The sequence below is a fragment of the Myotis yumanensis genome, unplaced genomic scaffold (assembly GCF_028538775.1).
Source record: "Myotis yumanensis isolate MYYU_CA2020_CCGP unplaced genomic scaffold, mMyoYum1.0.hap1 SCAF_8, whole genome shotgun sequence".
NCBI lineage: Eukaryota > Metazoa > Chordata > Mammalia > Chiroptera > Vespertilionidae > Myotis > Myotis yumanensis.
The window spans coordinates 53,523,777-53,537,002 of record NW_027223759.1 but is presented as its reverse complement, the minus strand read 5'-3'; the positions used below and the strand labels follow the sequence as shown (position 1 = coordinate 53,537,002).

The window sequence follows — 13,226 nt, the reverse complement described above, 5'->3', positions numbered from 1 at the left end:
TAGTTTTTTTAGACGTGGTTTCCTTTAGCATTGTGAACATAGTTACAATATCTTATTTAAAGTCTTGTTTTGTTTATTTTTTTTCTTATTTAAAGTCTTTATCTGATAAGTCCAATGTATGAGCTTTCTCAAGGATAGTTCCTACTGATTGCTTTTACTCCTAAGTATGGGCATTATATTCTTGTTTTGTTTTTTATAAGTATCATACTTTTTCAATACTTTTATTTTGAAAACTGGACATTTAAAATAATAAAATATGGCAACTCAGGAAATCAAATTCTACACTCTCCCCAGGATTTTTGTTATTTCTATTTGTTCTAATAGTTGTTGGTTTAGTGACTTTTCTGAATTCATTCCTTAAAGTCTGTGTTCTTTGTTGTGAGCACTGAAGTCTTTGCTTAGTTAGCTTAATGGTCATCTGATGACTGGCCAGAGATCTCCTTAAATATCTTCAACTACTAAGTCTCCCAGTCTCTGCCAGGGATCTTATATGTGTGTTGGGGCATGCCTTCCACACTCAGCCAAGGACTTTACAACTCTACCTTAGTCTTTACTTCTTACTTATATGGAGCCTAAAGGGCAGGCAGAAGTGAAAGCTTAAGGCCTTCTCAGGTCTTTTCCTGAGCAATCAGATGGCCCTAAGCATGTATATTTCCTTCTAAATTCCCAGGAATATGTCAGAGTTTTAAAAAAGTCCCTACGGACATCTCATCCCAGCTAAATACCTTAGAATGGGTGGAGCAATGGTGCTCCAAAAAAAGTTGGAAGATTTTTAATCTTTTATTGAATGTTATGGGTTAGGGTTGCAGCGGTTCTCAACCTATGGGTCGCGATCCCTTTGGCGATCGAACGACCCTTTCACAGGGGTCGCCTAAGACCATCCTGCATATCAGATATCTACATTACGATTCATAACAGTAGTAACATTACAGTTATGAAGTAGCAACAAAAATAATTTTATGGTTGGGTCACAACATGAGGAACTGTATTTAAAGGGCCAGAAGGTTGAGAACCACTGGTTAAGGTTTTAGCCAAGAAGGGGCATGACTGCATTTGCACAGCCAGAAAAAAATCTTTGCCAACCAAGTGGAGAATGAATTGAAGGGGGACAGACTGGAGACAGGGAGACCAATGAGATTATTGCAGCATGATAGGAAAAGAGTGATGAAGGCCTGAGTTAAGGATGAAGTAAAGAGAATGAACAGAGGGGAGTGGTGGGTTGGAAAAGCTATTTTACAGGTTAAACTCTTCATGACTTCCAGGGTGATAAATTGGAAAGCCAGTGGGAACAGGTAAGTAAGAGGGAAGTGTCTGCTCTCAGGTTGGATTAGGAAACGGGTTAAGGATGGGTTCATTCACCAAAAATGTAAACAGAGGAGGAATAGGTTTGGGGGAAAACATAAGGATGAGGATCCAAATATAATTAATATTACCTACGCTTAAATCATCTATGTATTTTTTTAGACAGAGACGGAGCATCTTTGAGAGGGAAATTCTATGTAATTTTACCACTCAAACAGCTTTGAATTCAGATGCCATAACCCCTTCTTCCCCTCCACCCAGTAAATTCATCACCATTCTTGGCTTAGGAATGTTTCAAAGATGCTTATTATTTGCAAGACATTTGACCAAGTGAGTGGGGCTTGGTGAACATTTCTTGGGCGTTTTTGCTCTCTAAAACCTAGCACAGATCAGATAAATGGATAAAACATTCTTGTTCATGCAAATTACACGGAGAAACACGAGTAAATGATTCCTTAAGCCCTGCCAATTCAACTGAGCCTAAAATAAGTGGCTTTAACACTTGGTAAAACGTTGGTCTTCCTTGAAACCCAATCCTTGCAACGCGGTGAAGACAAGGGGGGTAGATGGCACAACGGAAAGGGGCCTCTGACCGATGCCTCTTCTTTTCACACCCTCCTCCTTCTCTCTTGCTTCTCAGCTGACCCAGTGAAGCGTTTAGTTTTCGAGGAGGACCGCGGTGGACGCCGAGCGACGGGGTTCCGATCTCCGCCATCCTGCACTTCCATTCCCCCGCCCGCCCCCTCCGGGCTGGGACCCGGCACCCCAGATCCGGGAGGCTCGGAGGTGGGGGAGAGAGAGGCTGTCGGAGCCGCGGGGGCGGACCCCGCATCGTCCGCCCCCGCACCGTCCGCCCCGCCCTCCCAGCGCGGACCCGGGAAGCTCCGCCGCCCAGGCAGTCCGTCCGGGGCGGTCCTCCGGGGACGCCGCCGGCTCCCGACTCGTCTCCCATTGGCCTTCGGGGGAACGGAAGCCGAAGCGGAGCCGTGAACCCGGAAGTACTTCGCGGCGGAGGCCTGGGCGACTCTTTTGAATGGAATCGGGCTGATTCATCGCCGGTTCGCGGAGCCAGATCCGGGCCGAGTCTGACCCCCCGCCGCCGCCCCGCCGCCGCCGCGTCACCGCCGCGGGAAGACCAGGGTCCAGGCCGCGGACCCCCGCCCGACCCCAGGTAAGACGGGGAGGGCCGGGCCCGGGGGCCGCGGAGACAGCGCGCTAGGCCGCGGCCGCCCCGCGCTTTCCTGAGTCACGTTGCCCGGCCGAGGCGCCGCGGGAGGCCCGGGCCCCGGCGAAGGGCTGCTCGGGCCTGGGGCAGGGTTAGGTCTGGGTGTTCCCTCCTCTCCCGGTGCTGCGGCCCCCGGAGCCGCATCCTGGGACCTTCTTACTGGACAGGGAGGACCGGAGCTCAGGGCCTCATGGGGGCTCCATGGGTAGGTACTCCTGTTGGAAAAGCAGACAGAGCAGACAAAGGAGAGAAGAAAATTGTCTCATAATTACTAATTGAATGCATGCTGGCTTGATCACTTACTTGTCCTTCCCGTAGCCCCGGACTCAGTGTTAGGTTTTTAGCTCCCTTCAAAGAAACAAACAAAAACCCCAGAGATTCACTGGTTTTTCATCTTGAAAATCTGCAAAACAATGTGTGGTTATCCCGGCTTTTTAAAGTACTTTTAACTTAACCTCCAATGAGTAGTTGTTGGGGAATTGGCTACATTTCCCGTTTCTCAGTAAAGTAGAAATCAGCTTCTGTGTGTTACCTCTTAGTTCTGCTGGGGACGTTCACTTCATTTCAGTCAAAAGAAGAAAAATGTAAGCTTTTTGTGAGAATCAGAATCTGAACCTGGTGACCGGATGTAGAAGTTTTGAAATTAAGATGATACCAAAAGTTGAGAAAGGTTTCTTGGGAGAGGCAGGAAAGAAAGAGGCTTTGGAAATTAGCATAGAAATATAATTCTGGGGTGAAAAGAATTTTTTTTTTTCATTGCTCACAAAAGTGTGTTTTTAGGGCTGCTGATTTAAAATGTTTATGAGGACAGCAACAAGACAGCCATTGGTAATGTTGAAATAACAAAAAGGAACTGAATACAATTCTAGTGGAGATGATTGACACAATGGTGACCTTCTGTCAGCCTGCCAACCTTCAAAGTTTACATTACGTGGTTCAAACAAATTGTATGGTGTTTTGTGCATTGGAAGAGATTAAGGCATAGTCGCTCAGAATTAACTAGTTACAACATGTTTAGTGAAGTGGTATTTAATGGAAAGCCTGGATATTGTCTTAAACTTGTCCCAGAACAAAATTACATCTGGCCAATGGGAGAAAGATTTCATGATCGTTCAGTGAAGCCTGACCTGTTGAATTTAGGAGACTTTTTTTTTTTTTTTTTTGCTCTGGGTGTTTAGAAAATACTGTATTGCTGTTCTCATGGAAAAGCTGTATTTTAACTTCGCTGACATGGGTTCATTCTCTTTTTATACTTGTCCTGTAAACTGTGCGTTTAGTTTCCAAGTTCAGAACTCCTGTTTGCAAATCAGTACCAAGAAGCAATGGTGCTTTTATTTTTTCCCCAATTTCAGTAGAAAGCAATGTTCATTTCATAAATCAGTGTCCACCTGTGGAAGCCTTACTTGGATACTCCTGTGGTTTCTTACTCATAAACTTGTCAAATACCTGTTTCTTGTACTTATTTGACATTCATATTCCATTTTGTGACACTTTCATGTCCCCACTTGTAAAATGAGAATTGGATTCAATAATCTTTTTCAGCTCAAAGATAATAATATAGTAAAAACAACAAAAGTTATTGAGTACCTATAATGTTCCAGGTACTATATTAGGTGCTCTGTATTTATTCTTTTTTTAAAATATATTTTATTGATATTTTACAGAGAGGACAGGAGAGGTATAGAGCAGGGGTCCTCAAACTACAGCCCGCGCGCGGGCCACATGCAAATACAAATATTGTATTTGTTCCCGTTTTGTTTTTTTACTTCAAAATAAGATATGTGCAGCATGCATAGGAATTTGTTCATAGTTTTTTTTTAAACTATAGTCCGGCCCTCCAACGGTCTGAGGGACAGTGAACTGGCCCTCTGTTTAAAAAGTTTGAGGACCCCTGGTATAGAGAGCTAGAAACATCGATGAGAGAGAAACATCGATCAGCTGCCTCCTACACACCCCGCACTGGGGATGTGCCCACAACCAAGGTACATGCCCTTGACCGGATTCGAACCCAGAACCCTTCAGACCGCAGGCAGACGCTCTATCCACTGAGCCAGACCGGTCAGGGCTGTATTTATTCTTGCAACAGATTTGCAAGGTAAGTGGTCCCATTTGAATTATAGTCTAGAACAGGGGTGGAGAACCTTTATTCTGCCAAGGGCCATTTGGATATTTATAACATCATTCTCAGGCCATACAAAATTATCAACTTAAAAATTAGCCTGCTATATTTGGTCAAACATTTAATTAACTTAGCCCTAATGCCTTGGCAGGACCAGACCAAATTATTTCGAGAGCCTTATATGGCCCGGGGATTGGACATTCCCTACCTCTGGTCTAGAAGAAGGCACTGTATCTTGTTCCAGATCCTGTAATAAGTAGGTGTTGAAACCGGGATTCAAATCTAGGTTTGATTGGCTGCAGAGCCTTTCAGGCTCTCTCTACTCTGCTGTCCTTTCACTTTAGGTATTTTTCATGTGTTTATATCATGCCTCCCCAGGTAGATTGTAAATTGTTTTCAGTGCAAGTCACTAAGTTTCTTAGTGGCTCTATTTTTGTATTACCTTATAAACATGGTAGTACTTAACTGTTTCACTTGAATGCCGTAATTAGGAGACACCCCAAGAGTTACTTATAATTCTATCCACACTCTGTTCTGAAGGGGGAGAATCTTGCTTTCGAAATCCTGTTTATATAATTAAGTTTAATGTTGACTCTTTGTATTTCTTCCACCGAAGAAAGCCCTTAAGAATGTGAAAGAAGTTCCTAATTACTTTCCACAAATCAGAGTGGAGGAATTAGAAATACAGTGAGATCACAAATGTGGAGTAGTTTTAAAAGCATTTAGCATCAGTCTGAGAAATAATAGTATTTAACTGCACGGGTTGGGAAGTAAAAAAGGAAAATGAGAAACTTAATAGTAAACCCAAACAGCTAAGGGCTTCATGATTTTGTTTGAATTTTATGAATTATTGGGATACCAGAGGCTCTTGTGAAAAGGTTGAAAAGTAAAAAATAAAAAATCACATTCTGCCTGGCTGGCTTGGTTGAGCATCGACTTATGAACCAGGAGGTCATGTTTTGATTCCGGTCAAGGCACATGGCTGGATTGTGGGAATTGATCCCCAGTAAGGGTCAGCCAATCAATGATTCTCTCATATCATTGATGTTTCTATCTCTCTCTTCCTCTCCTTCTCTGAAACCAATCAAAATGTATTTTTCAAAAATTATCACATGCTTAATCAAGATTAAGATAGTTTTGGAGGATCTGTTTTTTTGAAGTCCATTCATGATTCCATAAACTTCCTATAAATATTTGGGAATGATGTATTTTAATTACATACATCATGGACATTATCTAACTATATCAAGTTCTAATCAGATATTAACTCAGAAGATGAAAAAATGGAAAATTAATAACCTTTTGAAAATAATGATACTTTGTACTATTTTTACTAGTTAGTATACATTACTGTATGTGTGGCATAATACATGTAACTAAACACTTCATTCATATTATCTGACCATATTTTAAGTTAATCATATGAATGAGCTCTTGAGTCCACCTTTTGATAGGTGTAAACACTTGGTTTAGAACCATAGACCTTTTATGTTGCTTTTATTTCTAAGAATTGGAAGAATTCTCTTTTATAGTGTAACACTTGAATTTTATGTTTTTATTGTGTAGCACTTGAATTTTATGAATCCCTTTGCTAAATTCTTCAAAATGCAGATCCCTTCTCTCCATTGTGATTCATTTAGTGCCGTGAAATATGTCCAGTAATTTTGTTTGTTTGTTTTTTAAGTATATTTTAAATGATTTCAGAGAGGAAGGGAGAGAGATAGAAATATCAATGATGAGAGAGAACCATTGATTGGCTGCCTCTTGCACACCCCCTACTAAGGATACAGCCTGCAACCCGGGCATGTGCCATGACCAGGAATCAAAACCGTAACCTCTTGGTTCATAGGTTGATGCTCAACCACTGAGCCATGATGGCCAGGCTACCCAGTATCTTAAAACTCCCTATGTGGCACACTATGTGGGAAGTAGAATCTGTGTTGGATAAACGTAGCATGCTCATAGGATAGTAGTGCTGATGATAGCAGTTAGCATTCATGGTTTACTTACTATGTGGCAAACATTATATTAAATGTTATGTCCATTGTCTTCTTTAATCTTCAAAACAACTCTATGAGATGGATGCTATCATTATCTCCATTTTGCAGAGTAGGAAACTGAGACTGAGAGAGGTTACTGACCCAAGGACACAGAGCTAATAAGTGTCAGACCTGGCACTTGGACTACAGAGTCATAGCCTTTAACCTTCATAAACCAATTTTCCATCTGGGTCCAGTGGACCTTCTAAGATTTTTTACACCTTTAAGTCATGAATAAGGTACAGAAGAGAGAGTAAAAAATAAAGAGAGAGTAAAAAAACAACTATTTTAGTAATGTTAAGTTTAAACATAGAAAATACAAATTTTTATTCCATATTTTCCTGGTTTTGAAGGCACATGTATCTGAAATGGACATCGTTTGAATGTAATTAACTGCTCATCATCCACCTGGTCCATATCCATCTTGTAAAGATCAGCTTCACATTTTAAATACCTCTCTAAATGGGCCCTAGCTTATGATTTCTTCAGTTCTTGTACTTGCAGTACTTGGTATGTGTGTTAAATATACATAACATAAAGTTTACCATTTTAACTGTGTTTAGGTGTACAGTTCACATGGTTGTGCAACCATCACTACCATCTATCTCCAAAAATTTTCATCTTCCCAGTTGCAATACTTTTGAAAACAGACATTGAAAGTTCTTAATTTTGTGAAAGAGAGGATGATCATCATCTTTGCTTGCAAAACATTTTTATTTTTAGATATATAAACACCAATTAGAGTTAGTCCAATCATTTATTTCCATTACTACATTATCTGTTTCCTTTTGTGTTACACTTCAGCATTTGTTCACATATGAACTGTATCAACATCATAAAAGGTAAAAGAGCTCAGGAGGTCATAGTTCAATTCCTGATCAGGTCACATGCCCAGATTGCAGGCTCAATCCCCAATAAGGGGGGTGCAGGAGGAGCTGATCAGTGATTATCTCCATCATTGATGTTTCTAACTTCTTTCCTTTCTCTCTGAAATCAATACAAAAATATATTTTTTAAAAAGGTAAAAGGCCGAAACCGGTTTGGCTCAGTGGATAGAGCGTCGGCCTGCAGACTGAAAGGTCCCAGGTTCGATTCCGGTCAAGAGCATGTACCTGGGTTGCGGGCACATCCCCAGTAGGAGATGTGCAGGAGGCAGCTGATCGGTGTTTCTCTCTCATCGATGTTTCTAACTTTATCTCTCTCCCTTCCTCTTTGAAAAAAATCAATAAAATATATTTTTAAAAAAAGAACTGTTAATAAAAAAAAAGGTAAAAGAATATATTATACATTTTGTTAGCAAAACAGGTTCTTGTAAAATAGTATGTGATAAAGTCCTTGTTGAGTACCTAACTGGATGAAAATGTCATATTTCTATTTTTTTCTTAGAAATATTGTTGTTTGTTCATTTATCCTTTTAAGAAATTATTGAGGTGAAATTTACATAATGTAAAATTAACCATTTTAAAGTGAACAGCTAGTTAATTCAGTGTCATCTAGTACGTTCACAATGCTGTGCAACTACCACCTACCTAGTTCCAAAACATTTCCATCATTTTAAAGTAAAATCTGTTACTTTAAACCTGTGCAGTAGTTTCTCCATTTTACTCCTTTCACCAAGCTCCTGGCAATCTCCAATCTCCAATCTCCATATGTCTCTCTGGATTTGTATATTTTGAATATTTCATATAAATGGAATCATATAACATGTGACCTTTTGTACATGGCTTCTTTCGCATAGCATAATGTTTTGAGCTTCATCAACATTGTAACATGTATCAGTATTTCATTTCTTTTTATAGCTGAATAATATTCCATACCATTGCTTGTATATACAGTGCTAGAATTTGTTTATTTTTTTCTTTGATTGACACTTGAGCTGTTTCCACTGTTTGGCTATTGTGAATAGAAATGCTATACATATGCATGTACATGTACTTTTGAATACCTGTCTTCACGCCTTTGGATGTGGAATTGCTGGGTCATATGGTAATTCTATATTGAATTTTTTGAAGAGCTCCCAAACAGTTTCCAACACTCATTGGTTCTTAAGTATGAGAAAATGAATCTAGGGTATTGTCATCTGAAGATGCATGAGCTGAGATTTGGTTTATATCAATGGTTCTTTTGCTTCCTTGTCTTCTAATTCACTAATTCGGTCCTCCGCTTCTCCTAGTCTACTGTTGATACGTTCAATGGTGTTTTTTATTGCAGCTATATCGCTCTTCATTTCTTCTTGGGTCTTACTTAAGTTGTTGATTTTTTTCATCTGTTTCTTCTAGCTTCTTGCATATGGTATTGATTTTTTCCTCCATCCGGTGCATGTACTCTAGGACCCTTATTCTGAATTCTTTTTCCGTCATGTTGCATGCCTCTGTCTCACTTAGCTGCTTTTCTGGCGAGTCCTCCTTTTCTTTCCTTTGGGGGTTTCTTTGTCTACCCATGTTTGATCTCACTGACATATCTAGTTGTTGAGTCGTTCAGTGGCTGCTCCCTGGGTGGCAGTGGCTCCTCGGGCTGTGGTTGCTCCTTGGGCGGTTGTGGTAGCAGCTGCTCCTCCGTTGGTAGCAGGGCCTCTGATGGGTGCTGTTCACAGCTGTGGTGGCTCTTCTGGCTGGTGGAGGGAGGCTTCACACACAGTAACTGTTCCCCAGACAGAGCGTGTGGTGATCAGGAGGCCGCTGTTGTTTGAATCTGCTGCGTTGATTTAAAGGCACAAAATACAACACAACAAGGCACAACGTACTAGGCACTGAACACGAATGTATTTACGATATTAATAACCCCAAATAAAGGTGGCCACCCGAGCTAAGAGAGTTAGGAGATAAGGAAGAAAGAAGAGAAAAAGATAGAAGAGAAAAAAGAAAGAAAAAAAAGGAGTGCAAAAATGAAATTGGAAAAAGGGAGGGGAAAAAAGAAGAAAAGAAAAAGTAAGAGAGAAAAGAGAATGAAGTAGAAGAGGGGAAGAGACTATTTATATGAGGAGAAAACTCCTATAGAACCACCACTAATCCCAACAAATTACAGCAACAGATTCCTGGAGATGAATACAAACTACAAACATCCAATAATATCAAGTGACTCAAGGGAAAACAGAAGCACAGAAATAACCGGGGGGAGGGGGGGGGGGCAGAAAAATAAAAAGAATAAGCAGAATAACCTCACAAACAATCCTAAAAAAAACCCCCAATATACTCGACAGTCAAGCAAACAACAATAAAATAATAGAGAGAGTAAAGAAGAAAAAAAAATTTGGATAGTGAAGAAAGATAAGGGAAAGGTGTATAAGGATTTAGAGCAGGGGATTGGAAATAGGATATATAAGTAGGGTGAAATTTTGACAGGGGGTAAAAAGAATAGGGAAACTCTAAAGCTGGAGTAGGGTAAGAGAAACAGGACAACAAAAGGGAAAAAGTGGGGAAGAGGGTTTTAGCACAGAGGCAAAATTGAGGTAGAGAAAAATGTTGCTAAAGGAACGATGAAAATAGAATGGAGAACATTAGTCCCAAAATAAAATAAAGACAAAATAAAATGACACTTTAAAAAATGGTAAAATGGTAGCAGTAATAATACTAGTTAAAAATAAAAATGTAGTAATTGAAAGGGTAAAATCAGGTGATGGAAAAAAAAAAAAGAAAAGAAATGGTTTCTTAGTTAAAAGGTGAAAAAATAATTTAAAAAAATAAAAATGTGCAGTAATGAAGGTGCTTCAGATCTTCTCTTCTTTTTGGCACGCCCGGAATTCAGGAGAATGTTGAATTTCCCTCTGATACACTGTTCCTCTGTGTTGTAAGCCACAGTCCTGATTTTAAGGCAGGCCGTATTGGTTCCCCATACTGCCTTTATCAGTAGTTACAGAAGAGTCAGTTCGTGGCTCTGCCTCTGGGTGGCAGTGTGTCTGGATTGACCTCCGAGGCTATAAGTCCTCTCTGACCAGGAGTTCTCTATTGTACCTGAACCAGCTCCGCCCAGAGCTGGTTCCCTAGTCGCCACTCCTAGCTCTGTATCCCAGGCTCCCCAAAAACAATCTTCCCCTACAGGCTCTGCTGGTGACCCCAACTGGGTAATCCCATGCACTGGGTTCAACAATCAAACTCACAGATTTAAGAGGAAGTGTGTAAACAAGAGCCTGGGAAGCTGTGCGAACTCGCAGGGCTCCACCTTCCAGATCTGCGCAGAGTCTCTGCGCGCTGTGGCCCCTGGCATCAAGTAGCCGGCCGGCTGGCAAAATCTGAGGCTGCCCCTTTGCATCCAGTCCAACTATGGGCTTATTTATAGTGTTCCCTTCTGCCAGCAGCCCTGCGGGAGCCCTTCCCCACTTGCGGGTCACGCTGGTCCCAACGGCTGCAGACTTTGTGGGCCACAGATCCCCCCCCCCCCCCCCCCCCCCCGCGTGTTCGTTGCTCCAACCTGAATTGCAAACCGCACCTTTGGGGGAAGTCTAACCTTTCCGTGGGGAGAAGCAGGTCTCGTCTGAGTTCATTTAGTCGTGCTGCTTGAGAGCCGTTGCCTCCGGGTTAGTAGCCAATCTCTGGATGCTGGTAACAGCTACTCAAGATGGCTCGGACTGGTGGCTGAGCCCGCGCCCCGGGGGAGGTTTCAGTCTCAATCTCTAACTGTCCCCATTTTCTAGGAGTTCTCTGTCTTTCCTGGCTGCAGACTGTCTCTCAGCTGAATCTCCGCTGCTTATTCGGGCTGTATGTTACCCGTTTCAGCTGCTCACCCTTATCTGCTCCGGGACAAAGCACCAACACGGCCGTCTAAACCTCCGCCATTTTTTCTATATCAGTGGTTCTTAACTGGGAGTGATTTTGCCTTTTCAGAGTGCATTTGGCAATGTCTGGAGTCATTTTTTATTATCACCACCGGATAGGTGCTATTATATCTAGTGGGTTGAGGTCAGGGGTACTGCTAAACATCCTATAATACACAAGACAGCCCCCTACAACAAAATTTTTTGGTTCTGATTATCAAAAGGGCACCCCCCCCCACCAACTCATGGCTTATACCAGTGATGGCGAACCTATGACACGCGTGTCAGAGGTGACACGCGAACTCATTTTTTGGGGTGATTTTTCTTTGTTAAATGGCATTTAAACATATAAAATAAATACCAAAAATATAAGTCTTTGTTTTACTATGGTTGCAAATATCAAAAAATTTCTATATGTGACATGGCACCAGAGTTAAGAGGGTTTTTCAAAATGCTGACACGCCGAGCTCAAAAGGTTCGCCATCACTGGCTTATACCATCAGTTTTATTGTCTTATTACAAAAGAATGCTGTTACTTCTTTCTTTACATTCATCTTGTGATTCCCTAAAAATTGTGAAGCTTTGTTTCTTTGTCAGTTCTCCTTTTGCCATTATGGGTGGGATATGGAAAATTCTAATTGTGTTCAATGAAAACTAAAAAAAGACTACAAAGATAATGTCTCTAGTCTTTTTTTGAAAGATGAAGCAAAGCTTTGTACAGCACAATAAAAACTAAAGGATGATGCAGTAACTGTAACGTGTTTCATGATTGCTTCATTTTGGATGGTGGTTGTCATTCTTACATTTTCATGTTATTTTAGTCTTTTTGGCATAATTGGGAATAATGAATTAAGAAACGAACTTAATTTCTAGGATAATGAACAGCAAATTTCAAGATATAGGACAAATAACATAATGATTCCATAATGTATCATAGATTTGTAATAATGTTGCAGTGGACCTATATGGTAATTACACAATCAAATGAATTTTGTTCTACTTAAAAATATAAGTAAATTTTCTCTTTGTTTGTTGAAACACTTCCCAAAAGACTAAAAGTCATAAAATGTCAATTTTTATGTATAATTAGAACGGTTAAAAAAAACACAACATTCTAGGAGGGGTAAAGAAGGGAGGGATGGGAGATATCTGTAATACTATCAACAATTAAAAAATAAAAATATATTGGGGGGAAAAAAGATGCAGTGGGCCTGGGGTAAGGCCCTGGAATATGCATTTTGAAAAGAAGAAAGAAGAAATTCTTATCTTTTTCAACACTACGGATGGACTTGGAGATTATTATGCTAAGTGAAATAAGCTAGTCAGAGAAAGACAATTACCGTATGATCACATTTATATGTGGAATCTAATGAACAAAATAAACTGATGAACAAAACAAAACCAGAGGCATGGATACATGTAACAGACCAACAGCTTTCAGAGGGGAGGGGAATGGTGGGGGGGAATGGATAAAAGAAGGTGAAGAGATTAGCCAGTGAACATATATGTATAGTCCATGGACACAGACAACAGTGTGGTAATGGCGAGAGGGAAGGGGGAAAGAGGACTGGGTAAAGGTGGGCGAGGCGGGGTGAATGGAGACTTCTGTAATAGTGTCAACAATAAAGTTATAAAAAATACATATAATTTTAAAAAACATCCTTAGAAATAAAATTTTGATATAGGATTAATCACTATGCTCCCTAGCTTCCCAGGATGATATTTCATTCTACACCTTCTGGAAACGGTAATTAAAAATTTAATTTTGATTTCTATTTTGTTTTTAAGTAA

The 13,226-nt window shown here is 40.6% G+C and overlaps 1 protein-coding gene across 1 annotated transcript in view; it reads left to right on the top strand.

The window, feature by feature from the left end:
• The first annotated feature begins 2,301 nt into the window (after positions 1–2,301).
• PSMD14 (proteasome 26S subunit, non-ATPase 14) overlaps positions 2,302–13,226 on the top strand; it is an 89,525-nt gene continuing 78,600 nt past the window's right edge. Inside the window, exon 1 of the mRNA XM_070422872.1 lies at positions 2,302–2,473. The gene's annotated coding sequence lies outside the window, so the exon portion shown is untranslated. The remainder of the gene's footprint in view (positions 2,474–13,226) is intronic.